Here is an 18,017-nt window from a genome sequence, read left to right as displayed (position 1 = left end):
GTCTCCCCCTGAGCCTCTGATGTGTGCTGACCCCTGCCAGCAAAAACACACATACAAATTCCAAAACATGCTGCGTGTGGGTGCTCAATACTGCACGCATATTATACACGCACACACACACATGCAGTAGAGAGTGCTCACAGTCAAGGATCTGCCAACTCTCTCAGATCCAAATCTACAAACATTATGCGCACACAAATGGCAACACACACACACCCTCTCTCTCTTCCTGTCTCTCACACACATACTTGCACACACTCAAGCATCCTCACTCAGAGGACAAGAATTAAAGGCCTCTCTGATTAGGACTCGCCCCTACCTCCCCGTCTCTAAGAGCACCGAGGCTGGGTCCATGTCAGTTTAACAACATGAAATTACAACCCAAATGGGATGTCAGGGGTTAGCAGTGTCTCTAAGAGAACTATGTGAACATATTTCCTCCTATGGGCTTGCCCCCATCATGACCTCCCCCAGGAACAAGAAGTAACCCGGTGATTGGCGTTTTTACAGCCAAATTAAACCGTCTTGCAGGCTGCTGAAGGCAGGAGGAGAAAGCAGCCGGTCCAAAATTAGTGAGCCATCATCATGACAGAAAGTAGCGGGGACATGGTGTCATCCAGCTACTGTATCGATTAACCCATAAATAGTATATGGCCTCTACACTGTGGCTCTCCCAGGCTTACACTGTAAATGGAAGTTATCTCAGCTGTGCATCTGTCTTGCTTTGCTCTGTGCATTAAAACCCTGATATCTGCAGACTGGTTGTTTAGCACATCGTGAAAAAGAGGACATTATGCATATAATTAGTGAAATGCAAATTGTATCTTGGATGCTTTTAGTGCTTTAACATTATTGTACTGATGAAAGTGTGTTTTTAATTAAAGCAAGAATGAAAGCACTCAGGTCTTACAGAGTGGGTTACTCCGTTGTTTCAGGAAATGCATTTTGATACAGGAAGTGTGCATATTTAAAAAAAGATATATTCTGATTCTCTTTTTTTTATGGACTATGTGTGGTTCCCTCTTATGTCAGGTAGCCCTGCTGCATTATTCCCCTCTTCCTGTTCTCGACACCAGGATTATCACAAAAGAGGAGCGTCTGTCAAGACTGCATTGATTTGCACACAAGTTCGCCTGCTCAATCTCAAAGTTGCGATTAAAAAGCACGAGCTGCTTCCATTTTTCTATTGAAATCTTTGGCAAAAAAAAAAAAATGGGAGAGGCCTTTCAATTTCATAGCCTCCAGAACACTCAAGTATTCATTGCGCTCTACTTTTCGCTTTCAACCTCTCTGCAGGAGGCAGGACTCATGACATCTATGTATGCTGCTCCTATTCAGATGCTCTTCAGCCTTCAGATGTATGCTGCAAGAGATCCCTCAATACCATCACATCATCCGATTATTGGCATGCACCCAGTTATGGGCCTGTCCAGAAAGGCGGCGCAGTGCAGTGTCAGAGTGCAAACAGACAGTTCTGTGCTCATGAGGAGTCCCATTCAGCTCCGCTTTGTCCAAACTATTGACTGATCTTCTTTAATGTGGCAAAGTGTTGCTGCTCTTCTTCAAAATGCATCTGAATAAAGCTTAAAAGGCAGAAAATTGACTCTGACTATGGTTTCCATTTGTTTCCTGCAAACAGATCTAAACGTTTGTCTGTGTGCATGCATTGTTGGCTTATCTGTGTATTCATGTGGGTATGTTCATGTGTGGGTGTGATGGGTGCGTAATGCATGGCCCTGTTGAGAAGAGTGATTGCTTTATTCCTGCCTTGTAGGTGCTATGGGGGCCAGAGCTGTGTCTTTGGGCAGCTGTATGGATGGCTTGAGGAGGTCTCCATCATTCATAAAGCGCACTCCTACATGTAGAATTGATCTAGCAAAGAAACAGGGTGGCAATAGCAGTTCATCAGTCTTCCCCGACCACAAATCACTCGGAGGTGTCCCCCCGGGGGAGAGGTGACACCATTGTCAGCGCGGCGGTCCCCTCGGACAACAGAAGGGGCAGGGCTGGAACCCTCGCTCATACGGTGGCTCCAAAGTGTCCGGTGAAATGTGAACAGCATTCGTCGTGTAAACATGCTGCATCCATAGTGGAGCTCAAAGGATATCTGCGCGATAAATAACATGAACAAAAGACTATTACAAGTACTTTGGCTGACAATGCGGCTAAATCAAGCCATAAAAATAAATAACTGTCTGACTCTTTTTCTATTATCTGTTTGAATACACATTTTCTTAATTTATTGTCACGGTTTAAAGCATGTAGAACAAATATATTAGAAGCGACATATGATTCAAAAGGAGAAGGAGGCACAATTGCTTTATTAACTCTCATTTTTCAAGAATGGGATTAATTTTGAAAATGCACCTACACGCCAGGCGCTGAAGTCAAACAGGTTTTATAAAGGATGCATAATTAAAGCTACCTTTACTCATAGTGTTTAATATATGCATCTCTGCCTATTAATAACCCAGGTCATTAATTTGTATAAATCAGCTATGTATGGCATCGAGTAATTTCCACTCCTGTAAAGAGAATTGGTGAGATGAAGCTCTTGCCTTTGGCCTTGGGTTGCGCATTACACTCATCTTACATTAGGGCACATGCTTCTCCTCCTCCTCCTCCTCCTCCTCCTCCTCCTGCTGCTGCTCCTCCTCATACCGTTTGGACTTTGTCATTGATCTTCATTCTAAAATAATCTCTTATCATTTCTCATTGTAAGCCTGCAGAGAAACCTTTTCCAGATCCCAATTCATTAGCCTCACACTGAAAATAGAAAAGCTCAGGGAAAGGTGGACATGTGATGAAGGCTCAGAGTAAGCACCTTTAAAATATGTCCACCAATCCACCTTAAACACTCATGATCTTTCTGTAAGCCTCTGACATACTAGATATTTCTCTTTTGGGCCTTTTGTGCCCTAAAGCATGAGCCACGCGCTATAGAAAAAAATACTTTTCAGATATAACGTTGTCACTCTCCTCTGGGTTTTCAACCCTTTTCCCCCGTTATCAAGCTGTATAGTTCAGTTTTCTGTTCATGTCTTCATTAAAAAACACTAACATTCACAGACTAAATGGGTCAGGCATTGAAAAGGTCTCCTTAACATTTCTCACTGCTTCTCCCCAGACAGCCAACAAGCAACTCTTTCACAATCATTGTCCGTGCAGGAGAGCAGAGGCACATGTGAGACGAAAGAGGATTTTATAATTTTGTGGTAAATTATTATGAAAAATCTGATAAGGTTCATCCTTTAGGGCTGCTAGATGACTCCACACCGTTTCAATTAGCGCACTTCTGATTGTAGAGGCAGAACTCAGACGATTGATCAAGTCTCTCTCTCTTCTGCTCTTTCCCTGCCTCATTGCCCAAAAGACCCTTTTAAAATATTCAGGTAGATTATGAATGGTTACACCCCTTATCTATTTATATCTCCTTTATTGACAGTATTACATTTATATGGAGTCAAGGTGAGGGATTTAATTTAAGACTCTTGCAGAACTGCTCAGAATATTTAGAAAAAGACTGATGAAGGAACAATGATTTATATGATTAACACTTTTCTGAGAGAAAAAAGTTCAAGTCAGGATCAGCTGTAACTCTTTTATAGGTTTGCCGGTAGTCGCAGTTCTCAGCAAATTCAGGAATATTTCAATATCTTTTAGTGTGACTAATGACTGACTGAGTGACTAATAATTGTGGTGTTACCTTGTTATGGAAATTCAAAGCTACGTCTAGCACTTCGCTCCTCTGATGTCACGTCAGTCTGCTTAGTGCTGTCAGCTTGTGTTTGAGAGAGGGCTGATTCCTCTCTTTCCCCTTCCTTCACAGGCGGGGAACATAAAAGGGAGGATGTTTATGATGGACGGGCAGCTTTTTAAAGAGAAGCATCACAGGGTGTTGGATGGGAGGGATCCGAATCAGGACGGCTGTGATGTGACGAGACAGACAGGAACATCCTTCTCCTCATGTCGAGATGTCAAGCGGGGGGAGTCTTAGCAGAGTAGACAGTATCATCACTCTCCCAAGTGAAGCAAGAATTTGCAGGGGAGGAGAGAAGTGGAGGGACAGTGGTGCAGAGCGGGCGTTGTCTCAGCCATGTTGGCTTGACTTTTTGCGCCAGGTTGGGCTTTTTTCTTTGTCGTCTTGCACTTCTGCTTACTCATTGTTACCGTGCTCATTTGTAGTTCTGGAAGTATATGTGTTTGCATGTAAATATTAGTGCTCACTTGTAATGACAATTCCACATGTAATCTCACCATCTGTGTACAACAATTACACAGTTTTTATCTGTAAAGACAAAGTGAAATAGATACTGATGCGTGTGTATGAAGTACTCTTAAAGGTCAATAGTTAAACATTTTTGGGAATAAAGGTTTATTAAATTTTTTGCGGAGAATTAGATGAGAAGATTGATACCACACTGCTAAATATGAAGCTACAGCCAGGATAAGGTTAGCTTAGCTTAGCATAGAGACTGGAAATTTGGGGGAAACAGCATGGCTCCATCCAAAGGTAACAAAAGCTGCCTACCAGCACCTAGTTTGTTTAATCTATACAAAAAACTATGTATAAAACAACAAGTTGTGGTTTTCCAGGAGTTTTTGTCCCAGCCAGGTGCATAACTCAGTCCAGTCTTTATGCTAACAGAAACGACTGTAGGTTTATATTACCGTGCAAACATGAGAGTGGTATTCTCATCAAACTCTCTGCAAGAAACTGAATGAGCGTGATTTCCAAATGTTGAACTATTGCTTTAAGAATATATTATAACAACAGGTGAGGTTGTAAGACGCAGTAATACGTTGGATTTAATTTGATCTTGTTTATTCATTTCTTACATGAGATGAAGCCGAAGATAAGCTCCAAAACAGACTGTTAAACTTTACTTGACTCATGCCGTTTGTGAGGTGCCTCTTCCTCTTGAATTACGGTTGAAAGACATTCCAGTCTTAGAAATAATCTGCATAAATTTACACCTTTTAAAAACGTGAATGTTCTGTCTTTCTCTTCCTCAGCCTCTTATCCTGTTTGGTAATTAGCCTTTGACCCCCCTGGGCTCATGCAGGCGTGAAGATTGAAGGACAGAGATAGTTTAAGCGATGGATTTGTCATAGAAATTTCTCATCAGTCTGAAATCTTGAGAGCAAAGCTCCCAATTTATTACATTATAGAGCACATCTTGTAGCACTATCACTTAGGAAGGAAGTGTCAAGCAGAATCTGGCTTTGACTGTCGTGCCAACTCCATTTACCTGGCTTTTACAGCGTGCCCCTTGACTTTGCCATGTGTGGAGAATCACTAGACGCTGGTGATGGGCAGTAATTCCCTTGCCTATATGAGTGAGTGATCAGAATTCATATTAGCATCTTTACACGCTGATGGCAGCCTGTCACTCCAGGTGCCAAGTAGTCTCCTTGGACTGCAGTCAGTCACTCACAGGGAGGAAGCAGCGTCCCATTTTCATCCTGCTGAGAGAAAAAAACATGGTTAGTTCCTTTCGTTCCATCTGGAACACAGAAAAAGATATTTAGACAGATTTTAGCGCAGAAAAACCCCCATTTTACTTTGATAATACATGTCTCCATTCATGTGATGTATATGTTTGCAGTATGAACATCCTTTTGTATTCATCTTCAAAGGATTTCAGCACTGCAAAAAGTCTTTTTCTATGTACATTTTCTGTTAGCAGCCTCTGATTCTGTTTTATTGGTTTCTCTGTCTGTAATTTCATGAGATTAATGACACTGTCACACACTTGTGAAGCGTCCTTAACTAAGATTCAGCGGCATAATGTCCACTCCATCTTTGTTTCATTTTTCCCATTCAAACGGCATTCCAATCAGCATTAGGCCATCTTGAATCCCTCCTCGTTCTGGCTACTGCGCAGCGATGGTGCCAGTGTTGGAGGGGGAATGTTTTTGCCAAACAGATGGAAAAGCATCACTGTGTTGCACACACACAGACACACATACTTCCCTCTTGGTGATTTCACGGCCTGCATTGACATTCAGTCATTCATTACAAAGTGAATTAATGTGCCAGAGTTGCAGTTTCCCCTTAAAAACAGATGTCGCCGGAACATCTAATTAAGCAACACACCAAATCATTGCCTCTCGGTCATCTCCTGCCATTTTGCTTCTGTATGAGAGAGACCCCCTCAAGAAGCGTCTCAGCATACAGTAAAGCTGTATCTCATCTGGATCAGGCTAGGTGGGTGTTGTGGCTGTGACCTCAGTGCCCAATAACCTAAATCACCATTTAAATTATTCACACAATAACGACATCGGAGCACTCCATTATGAACATTATTGCTGAGAAATGGGCTCGGCTGAGGTGAAGGATGAGTCTTATCTTTCGCTGTCAGTCGGGGCATTAGTCATGGTAACGGGTCCCTCAGACCTGTGTTTGAGGGTTTTCATTGAGCTTTACATAGCAGATTTATCACAGATCACTAGCTGATGTCAACGTCCTAACAATGAGATGAGATGACCGTCTGAAGCTGTTTAGCTTCAGTATTGTAATTTAAGATCTGGATGACACAGTGTGTGGATGTAGGTATGTGGTCTGTGAGATGGTGTCAGTTTCATGTAAACTATAGGGCGTCAAAATGGTGTCAAAATTGCAAAATTGGGTTTTACAGATTCAAATTTGCCACTGCGCGACTTTGACATTAACATCTACATTTATTGTGGCTCAGGAGTAAATGAAACTTCACAGACAGAAAAACTTTCTATTTGAACCAAACAAGACAGAAGAACGGAAAGTGTTTTCTCTGTCATTGCTCTTTTTTTCCCCCGTCAAGAAGCCAAACTCAATTTATGTCAAACAAGGTTTAAAGGACCTTGGGATTAAAGCCATAAACTGGCTGCTGTCAGACCTGAAGCCCTGCTAACAATTTAGTGCCAAACCGGCGTTGTTCAATATCATTTCATATTATATCATGTCACGACACAGTGACAGCTACACATCAGCCCAGTCACAGCTGGTTTGCCCTGAAGAACTCTTCCGATGTCGGCTCCAATCGAAGCTGACTCCACTTTGCTCTGATCTAAAATGGGAAATCTATCTGAAGTACTCTGCGGGGAGCGGCTACAGCTTTTGGTAACGAATGCTAACAGGTCGATCAGGTAATGAGAAGAGATATTTGGGTGGGTGGTTGGTGGAGTGGGGGGGGACTGGTGCTGTAATGGGCCTGCCAAAAGCCTTCACTGGCTCCATTATAACGGCAAGAGACAGCGCTAATGGAGTACTCACCTATACAGAGATACAAAACAGCTACAGTGAAATCAACAGCATACGACTGGAATGTATCTCCTTCTTTCCTGCAAATGTGTTTGCGATGCCAATTAAGCTTAGTCCTATTTCAAGGCGTCAAAGGACACGTTCACACTAATGCAAATGCATTTGAACATTGGTCAAAAGTTTTCCGTGCACACCTGCATTTTCAAATTGCTATCTAGAATTTTGCCATTCACACTGAAGTGCCATCACATCAGACAAATGTCTAAATGTCTTCTCTCTTCAGGCAATTTCTGCCAAGCAGCTTTCTAAAGTGTTGTGTAACAAGCAGTGTGCCAGAAAGATTTTCAACAGCAGACATATGACAATCAAATGTCTAAAATCACAAGGCAACTGTACCTAAGCCTTTTGAAAAGGTTTCCTGATCCACAAAACCTGTTGAAGAAATGATCCATATAAGACAGAAAATATATATTTTTTACTGTTTCACATGTAAAGAAGGAATGGCCGCATTTGCAGCAATATAATACATGTGGGTTTAAATATGTTATTATAATAATCTTTTTATCGTATATCTTAATATATGTGTTCATATATGCATATAAAATGTATATACTGTGTTATGTCTACATGAGGGTTTGTGACAATGCATATCTCAGCCATTCAAGAAGTATGAAGGTGGAAGAAGTACTCAGATATTTCATTTAAAAGTTGAAAGACTACAGTGCAAAAAAACATCTGCCTTCAAAATGTTACATATGTAAAAGTATATAAGTAATCAACAAAATGTACTTAAAGTATCACAAGTAATAGTACTCACTATGCAGCAGAATGTTCTTTATTATATACTATATTAATGGATTTATATAACAGATGCATTAAAGTTTACATAGAATTTTCATGTTGTAGTTGCTGGAGGTAAAGCTGACATTACCTACCTTATATATTTTTGGGTAGTTTATTCTGTGACAATGTGTCTAAAATCTAAAATGTAGTGGAGTAGAAGTATCACGTAACATAAATTGCCAATACTTCACTAAAGTACAAGTACCTCAAAATTGTACCTATGTACAGTTCATGAGTGCTCAGTCCACCTCTGCAGCCAAAACCACAGGGTTTTTAGACACTTTATTTAATTTAAGAAGCAGGAGAATTGTCTCAAACGATAAAGGAACAAATAATACTTTAGTTTATCTGAAAAATCTAAAATTATCACATTTTGAGATGCATGGTTTTCTTTAGGCAACAACAATATACTGTTCATATAAATGTATTGAATTATTGTATTTTTTAATTGCTATTTTATAATCGGTTATTTTGTTATTACTTATACATTATGAGTCATATAGAGTGTAACGCAAGATATATTATTATTATACCATGTATGATCATTTCTCTTTATATGCTTGGCCATATATACAATTACTGTAACTCACATGCTGTAACTTCTGTTTATTTTTATATATAAACACTAATATACCGGCCAAACATATATTTTATTTTTAAGTTTACTAATATATATGTTCATACACATAATGACTTTATATGGGTTTTGCACATGTGGCCACATATGCAACACATGTTATTATTGTGCATACATGAATAAAAATATAGTGTATGTTTTCACAAGAGGTGAACGTATATAGATAGATGTTCTGCAGTCTGACAGCGATGTTGACACAGTGGCTCAGTGGTCAGCAGTGTCTCCTCCTCATAATAAAGAGGCCCTGATTTGGATGTGTGGGAAATTTGTTCACCTGGGTTTCATCCCGTAGTCCAAAGACATGTTCTCATGAATGTGCCAGTCTCTCAATGTGCATTTGTCCATGTCTATATCGGCCATCGTGGCCCAAATCAGAATCAGAATCAGAATCAGAAAGACTTTATTGATCCCCGGGGGGGAAATTGTACAGTACTGGTGCTCCCATTCAAGATTAGAAAGCAGCATAAATTTAGAAATAAAAGTATGTACAAAATATAAAAAAAAATATGATAGTCTCAAAATACTCCTTTCATGTCATATCCTCCGGTTTCCCTTTTCCCCAGGCCTCTCAGTGCAGGCATCCTAGATGTACATTGGTCAATAAAAGACTTGGGCACTCATTTTAAGCTCATTCCTCACATTGTACGTCATTGTTTCTGTGCGTCTTTTGCTGTCTGTGAGTCCCTTTAAGTCGAACCTCTTGAGCGTAGAGCGACAGAAGAGATGCGAGAGTGCAGGAGCAGAAGGACGATGGGACAATTTGTACAATCGGAGGAGAAGGCAGAGAAGGAGAGTGACAGAGGGAGGGTGAAACCTCCACGTGTTTGATGGTGATTGGAGACATCACTTACACAAACAATGAGGCGGAGGATGACAACATCTTCTGCATGACGAGTGTGTTTGTGAAGGCTGTCCTCACACAACGAAATGGCACTTTGAATCATCCTCACGCCCCAGACGTGTACGCACAATGACACGCACAAACACATCTAAACACACATGCACGCACAAAGAGATTTCACTTCACATTTTCCAGCCCAATGTCATATAAAGTATGCAATTACAAGAGGTGGGGAGGAGACACGGGGTCACTTTGTAAGAGGGGGACTATGCCTTGTTTGTCAATCAATATACAAGCGTTCTAAGGAGAGTCATAAATGCAGGTGTTGGAGTCTCAGAATTTGAAAGATGAGCACGTTGGTAACACAGAAAAACACTACATTGTTTGAAAGAACTCTGCTCACGCCGCTCTTCTCCCTCCTCTCTCCATCTTCGCTTACCGCTTCTGTCTTTCTCGCCCAAACGTAAATGGCTTTGACAACTCACTGGTCTATGGCCATTCCACAGCACTATCCTTTCATTTGCCTTCCCCTTTAGGGTAATGTGATTTTACACAGTGGAAGTGGAGGCTCTCGCATATCCAGGGCCGGGGGATCAGTGAGCTGAGCAGACAGGCCAGCGTGCTCCAGAAGCAGAGTATAAACAGCTTCCTGAGATGTGGCTAGCACGTTGAGAGGCGTTCAAAAAATGAAAAAAACAATGTTGTGGCTCCTGTTCTCACTGAGCTGCTCGAACAGAATTCACTGAGCGATTCTAATGTGCAATTTAGCCTAGAGAGATGTTGAGAAAGTTGTTAGGAAACTGCAATTTCCCGATATTTTCTTAAAATCTTCTTTAAATCTCTTTTTAATTCGTTTTAATTTGAAATGTCCAAACCAGAGGAGACCAAAAATGATTTTCAGTCATATTAATGCTGTATTTGCTGTCTATATCAAGGTGACAATGATTGGTTGAAACATTTCAGACCATTTGAGTGACAATTTGGACATTTATTCAGGATGATGACATTTTGATTTATGTTTCAAGTAGTCCTACTAAAGTCCTACAAAGGCCTCAGACAGTGCTGCATTTTTTGAATGAAGGGTCTTAAAGCCCCTGAAAACATTGTTTCAACTCTTCAGCATTTCTCTATAAAATTAAAAAAATCACAATAAAATCAGCAAATAATGTGCTTCACATCAGCACATTTGATCAGATTGGATTGACAGTGTCCGTGCAACATCAACAAACAACCCACCAACAGTCGAATTGATTGCATTTCATACGTAGCCCACTTTAAACCAGTGAAAAGAGCACAGAGCTAAAAGTAAATAAATACAGAAATCTCTCATGAAATAACCAACAACTGTGTTCATTTGCTCATAGTAAGAAGCTGATTGAGAATATAGGTTTACCTTAAAGCCATGTCTATTGCTAAATGTCCGTAATATAAATTACACACTAACGATACAGGAAGTAATATATTGATATTTTCAAATACAGTATCTAGGTAGTTGCTTCAAATGTTAGTTGCTTCAAATGTTAGTTTAGATTAATTAATTGAGAGTAAGTAAATAAAATAAGACGATGATGTGATAAGGACAAATTTATTTTGCAGGCAGTAAAAAAAGAATAGACGGATGACTCTATTCTGATAACCATTATCTTTCTGAGACTTTTCTCTAGCTAGAATTTAATGAATCTTAATCCAAAGACAAAGTGATCAGGCATTTGCACAGGCTTCAGGATGCTCTATATGTGGAGTTTAGGCTGAATAATTAGCGTCACTAATTAAAACATTGTTTGTTTCACCTGGTCTATGCTCGTTCTCCCCGTCTGTTTTCATTCTAATGTAACCCATTATAACTCATGTTATTTTACTTGCTTGTTGAATGCTTGTTTTTAATTACTGACTTTTATTATCGTTATTGGTGATGATTTCTCTCTCCTCCATCTTTCACACACGACAAAAGAGCACTACAATGTGTGTGATCACTGGAGAAAAAAAAAGTCGGCTGCTTTTTCTTGCCCTTTCCACAGGGAGGTCAAAGTGCAGAGTCACACACACAATAGCATCACTGGAGGTGATAATTCTTCAGTGCTCAGCGGAGCAGATGATGCAAACATGGGGCTTGAACACGATCCTTTATGTCAGACTACAATGCATTGTGGTGCCTGGTTATATGGATGATGTTGTAGATCTAAAATTGTATGTTATTAAATGTCCTATGCAGCGTGGTTACAACAATATGCTGCACACTTTTAGTCATTACCACACAGTCCAGTGCTTGCTGCTCTCTACAACACGACTCCTCCTCAGGTGTGGTCCTCCCAGATACAGACCATCAGCTGTGCAATCCACCATATTCTGCTGCCAGGCTAATAAATGGCTTGTGTCACAGGCAGTGTCAGTCTATTGGTTGCTCATTTTGAGTTTGTCTAGGGGTTGGAGAGGAGCTTTGCATTCTCCACTGCTCTGCTCAGTGACTGGCAAAGTCCTGACTTTATTGATTTCTTTCTTCACTGCTCTTTGTCAAAATATCCAACTGCAGACCTTAAAGACCTCCGCCATTGCTCGACATCTGCAGCCACACGCGGCTCCTCTTATAATGGTCGACTCCTGCACTTTGTTTTTCGAAGGGGGAGGAAGGGATGATAGGCTGTGTGAGTGGAAGATGATTGGAGAACACAATCTAAAGCCTCAGCATCTCTCTCTCTCTCTCTCTCTCTCTCTCTCTCTCTGTTTTTCCTCTGTATCTCACTCCCTCTCTTTCCATTCTGACACAGAGAAAATATTGTACACTGACTGGCTACCATTGAATCCACGTTGTGATTCATCGCCCAATTTCAAACTGCCAAGCAGCTAAATTGCACCAGGTCTGCCAAAATTCATCCCAGGAACACGCAGGAGATGTGAAAAATTAAATGTCATCGTGGCACAGTGGAAAACTTTCACCTCTCATCGAGCAGAATATGCTCGCTTCATTCTGTACTGATGGATGATGGCTCGAGGCTATACTTAACCTACTTAGTAATGTCATGTACCGCAGAATGTGTTTACTTTTGAAAAATAGTGAGAAAACATAAACTCTATCAGAGCTTGACATCTACGCATTCTTCCTCCAAATAAAGTGGCTTTTTATGTTGATGCAGGAATGAATTTTCCCCCTCATCAGACTTGTTTGCTGTATATCATGTACTAACGCTGGGGGTGTAAAATAATGTAGGCGAGATGAAAAGACAGATACTGCTTCTAAATATTAAGGGATATCTATTAGACTTCACCGCTTAAATATCTGGATAAACTACTCTTTTAGGTGCCAATTTGAAGTTTTATCAAGGAAAGTTATGCCGTCCAGACGTTTTGAAGGGATAAAGGTACATTATTGAGCGTGAACGAGAGAGGGTGAGAGACAATGGGCTGAAAAGCCGAGAAAGGATGAGGTTGGGAGGCAGGGAGAGGGTAGGAGGGCTGAGCGATGACTGGCTACTTTAGCAATTAAAATGTGGGGCAAAGACACAGAGGCTTGGTTTGACCGAGAGACTGCACCATTCATCATCCCAGCTGCCATAAAGCAGCAGTAGATGGAATCTTTGATTTGAGCTTCACAGGAACATAAATCAAAATCCAAACCATGGCCTGTCAGGGCCATCGCCAGAATAACCCATTTGAGAGAGGGAGAAAGAGGAAGAGAGGGGAGGTAAGGTTGGAGAGAGTAAAGGTAGTTACTTTTCTGGCTTTGCACTCCATCCCACATGTACACACACACACACAAACACAAACACACAAAGACAGATGCAGTTTAAAGACACACACCTTTGTCCCTCCATATGTATTTGAAGTTCAGACGCAGCTGCCGCACACCCCGGCACAATATCGAATCCAGGGATCATTGATCAAGTGGCTGGGTCCTGTCAGTGGCCAGTGGTGTGCCTGACCCGCCCCGCCCTGCCAACATCTCCCCGTCCACCCCCCTCTTCTCTTCATACCCTCCAATACAAGGCAGAGAACAAGGAAGTGAGGTCATGCCGCGTGTACATCCATCCATCTAAATAGCATGACAACGACAGCTAATAAATCATTCATTCATTGTTTAATCTATTGTCTGCCCGGGCAAAAGTCATGTGGCTGATATGAAGACAGATTTACCCCATGCAGGTGGGGCCCATTGGAGGTTTTTTTTTTTTTTTTTGTTACTGGTTTCCTTATCAATTAGTAATGTGTTCATTATACCTTGGAGCAATTAAAACCACTAATGATTGAAATAACATGGAGGGTCTTTTATCAAGTCAGTGCCAAAGTAATTTAAGCCAATTTAGTCATACATTTTATTTTCGCTGGAGGCTTCAGGGTTTCAAACATTGTGATTTACTGGTGCGCAGCGGAAGTTGACTGAAAGATGAATTATTGCTCATCTACAAGTTATTTCAACATTACATTCACCTGCACATAAGCAGGAGTGACTCTAATAATATATTCATTTGTGAGGGAAGGGAGGGTTGGGGGGGTGTGTGTGGGTGAGGCTCCTGACTCACTAGCAAGGTCAGTGAATGTTCACTTTAAATGCGACGCACAATCCCAGAAGGATGAATATTTAGGTTCATCTTCACCACTGTGAGCCATGTTTAATTTATTATAATTACAGAAAGTCTGAGTGAAGGCAGCGTGTAACAACCCTAACATAACCCTATTATGGAGGGGTTACGTTTCCCCAGTGTTGAATCAATGTAAAACACGTGACCTGAAACAGCTCAGGACAGGTTAATGAGGCTACATTTGGGATATGCATCTCATTATGGCAGCCAGAGGGAAGGTCACCAAACACCACTGTTTACCTTAGCCCGTCGCTTAGCAGACTCATCATTGAAAAGTAGGGCGAAATGTACCAAAAACACCGGCAAATCATTACAGTGTTATGGTATGACTCGGATGCAAAAAGCACCAAACCTCACATTCCATTTGGGAAAGGTCATGTGCTCATGTCCTGCGGCGAACGCAGCCGCCATGTTTGACCTGTTGTTAAAGCGGCGACAGCAATTGTTTTACGCCAGATGAGTCTGATACACAATATGATTTAGAAGCCATAAAAAGCGATGAGGTAGTGTTGATCTCTCCGACAGCTATCACCGCTGATGAATGATTGAGCTCGGGATGGGCTTGAAGCCGGCGATGGGAGGCCATGAGAAGGTGCGTGTTCATTTATGTGGCGGCGCATATAGCAGCCAAAAGCGGTGTGTGGCACTCCTGTCTGTGCCCGCATGCGGAGCGTGGCATTAGTCAGAGTGTGTAAAGCCCTACCAGTCAGACAGGAGATGGGTTGAGGGAGATGAATGGGAGGCAGGTTCACTTTATTACTGTCACTCTGCTCTCTCCCAGTCTGCCTCAACCTCCCCACTACCACCCATCCATTAATCACATGTTACTGCCTCCTCCCTCCCTCTCTCACTGTCTATTTCTCCTCCCTCCACCTTTCTACTCCTCCTCCATCGCTCCAACAATCCATCTATCCTTCTATCGTTCACAATTGCTTCACTTTTTTTCCCCAAACCCTCACTTACTTTCTCTTCCTCACACGCCCTTTCTATCATCCCATTAAGTCCTGTCTGTCTCTAGTTTGCCGCTCTCTCCCTAATCTTGAGGCCAACACAGACTTTGACATCAAAATGTGGCATTACGTAAGACACATCAACCTCTAATATGACATATAGCAGCATAAATAAGAGAATCCTCTTCTGCTGGATTGGTTGGCCCCAGCTTTTTGTAGATTCATTTCCAAGTTCATTTTCAAACTACTGATTTACTAAATCAGGTTTCATTATTGAAATAAAAGAATGTCTTTAGTGATGTGTAAATTGCTTTCTAGGAAACATTTGTAGCACCGTCCAATCAAAAGCAACCAGCTATGTAAACAGGAAGCCAGCTGTAACATAAAAAAATAGTTTGCGATATATTAAACAGCCAAGTCTTCATAAATGTTGGTACATCATTTTTAAAAAAATCATTGTTTTGACCTGGCACTATATTTCATGTCACTGCTTTATTCTTCAATCCAAACGGGTCAGATATTAGCTAACGTTAGCTTTGTCAGTTTGCTACACAACAGTTACACCTGGCACTTACTGGGTGTAAATAAATAACTCATCTCTACCTAAGAATTAGTTTGTGTGGTGCGACCCGTTTTAATTTAGACATGCGTAAGTCTCCCCTCAATAAACACTTTCAACAAGTTTGAACTTAGGAAGAGCTGTTGCAACTGGCTTCTGGTCCATAAACATGCAGACTGTTAGAGTTGAAAGACTACATATCGGTGTGGAGGAGCAGCAGCAGCAGCATTACCCCTGCAGTGATGCCACCAGCTCTCCCTCTGTCCCAGCAGCTATCAGCCTCTCTGCAGCTCCCATGGGCCACAAGTCAGACAGTAGTGCTGTGTTGATGCTTTTGCTACATACTGTATATATATATATATATATATATATATATATATAGCCAGCTAGCTCTGCCTCTCTGGGGTACCTGGATGAGCTGTGTGCTACGTGGATACCAGGGCTGAGGGGGAGGAGGGAGGGAGGGAGGGAAGAGAGGCCCCCATAGGCCGGCAATGCCGCCGCTCCCCCGGATCCTATCGGCTAATGGGTCGGCAGGGATTTGGGGAGGGGGGTGGAGGTGGACAGAGACGGATGGCTCCTGACAAACTCACACTGACAGCCAGTGAATACAGGGCAGCCTAGCAGAAAGGTCAGAGCGGGGATGGATAAAGGACCGCTTGACTTTCAAAGTTTCACCCTGCTTGGTGCCACCGCACTGTCAGCGCGGAGAGAAAAGTGTTTACGGCTCGTCAGTTGGTTTTTCTGTCAAGTTAGCCAGGCGTCTATGCTAACTGCCTCTTCTTCATACAACAAAAAAGAGATTCCTCCAAACATTTACATCCTGTGCACGAACGTATTTGTAGTTGCAGGCAAAAAAAATTACAGCAATTTTCAAAATTACTATGTCTTTGAAAAGTCCAGTTCCAGGTGCAGCACATATATGCAATAGCACTGACATTCTCATTAAGTCCTTGGTAAGCTGTGTACCTTCAAGGAGAAAGAATCAAACTCCCTCTAAATGAACTAATCTGGTGTTCACCCTAGAGGCTCAGTTACTGTGTGTGTATATGTTTGTGCGTAGGTGATGTGTTTATTGACTCCAGCAGAGGAGTGGATAAGAGGAGAGCCTCTGACTGAAGAACACTGATCCAGTCAGATGTCACAGGCCCTCAGAACTGCCTCTAATGGGGCCCCAGGGACTCTCTATCTCTCTTTCACCCTCTCCCTCTTTCTCTCCCTGCCTCACTAGCTCTCTATGGTCCATCTCTCTGTGTCTTTCTGCCCCTGGCCCTCTGCTCCTATTACACTTTGTGAATCTGCTGTTACATGTGTAAATTACACACCTGATAAATCTACTATGCTGCTTTTTTGTTTAAAGAGCCAGATTTAGCCAAGGAACCCGGGATTGAAACATTTCATAGTCAGAAAAAGAAGAAAATATTTTAAATATTTTTACATTTTGGGAAATTGCTTTGCTTTCTTGCTGAGAGTTAGTTGAAAAGGGGGATACCACTTTCATTTCTGTACCGTAAATATGAAGCTAGAGCCAAGAGACAGTTAGCTTAGCTTAGCACAAAACCTGGAAACAGGGGGAAACAGCTAGCCTGGGTCTGCCGGAAGGTAACAAAATGATCTGCACCACTGCAACATGAGGTTTTCACCCTTCAGTTTTTGCATTTATTGTTTATGAATCTTATTGTCTTTTATTCAACCAGGTAAAAGTCTTAGATTAGAATCTCTTTCTCAAGAGAGGCCTGACCAAGAAGACAACATAAAATCAGTGAAACAACATTAAATACAATACAGACAACATAAACAAACTAAGAAAACAGTATAAACAATACCAGTTGTACATACAGGTATTCAACTTTTTTTTTAAATCATCCAACAAATTAGCAGTAGCTAATAGCTAAGTTGCTGTGTGTCCATGGAATATCCTATATGTTTCACAACCTACTACAATGTAATGTATGTAGCAATACATGTAACATAGTCATGTTATGGTGAACACATCATCTCACATTTTAGAGTAACAGCACATAGCAGTAGATTTTTAAGCAGAGTTTGGTACGGCTGATGAGCTACCATGAGAATATCTACTAAACTTTTGCAAGCACCGCTCTGATTACAAGTAAAACTGTCCACACTTAACCACATCTGATTTGCCTACTTAGCGTGAGCCTCGTCATGTGAGATCAGCGAGGACACCACTCGTCAGCGGGACGGAGGAACCGGAAGGGACAGTTCCTGGCAGGACGTCCACTCCTCCCACCGCTCCCAGAAGGCCATGCTTCAGCCATGTGTCCATCATCACCGTCGGGAGGCGTCCATTTTTGAGTCCTTGCGTCCTCCATCTGAGGCACCCCTGTCTCTTTGACGAGTCGTGTG

This window comes from Enoplosus armatus, chromosome 6 (assembly GCF_043641665.1).
Source record: "Enoplosus armatus isolate fEnoArm2 chromosome 6, fEnoArm2.hap1, whole genome shotgun sequence".
Taxonomy (NCBI): domain Eukaryota; kingdom Metazoa; phylum Chordata; class Actinopteri; order Centrarchiformes; family Enoplosidae; genus Enoplosus; species Enoplosus armatus.
The sequence above is the reverse complement of the archived record's forward strand: the minus strand, read 5'-3'. Positions refer to the sequence as shown.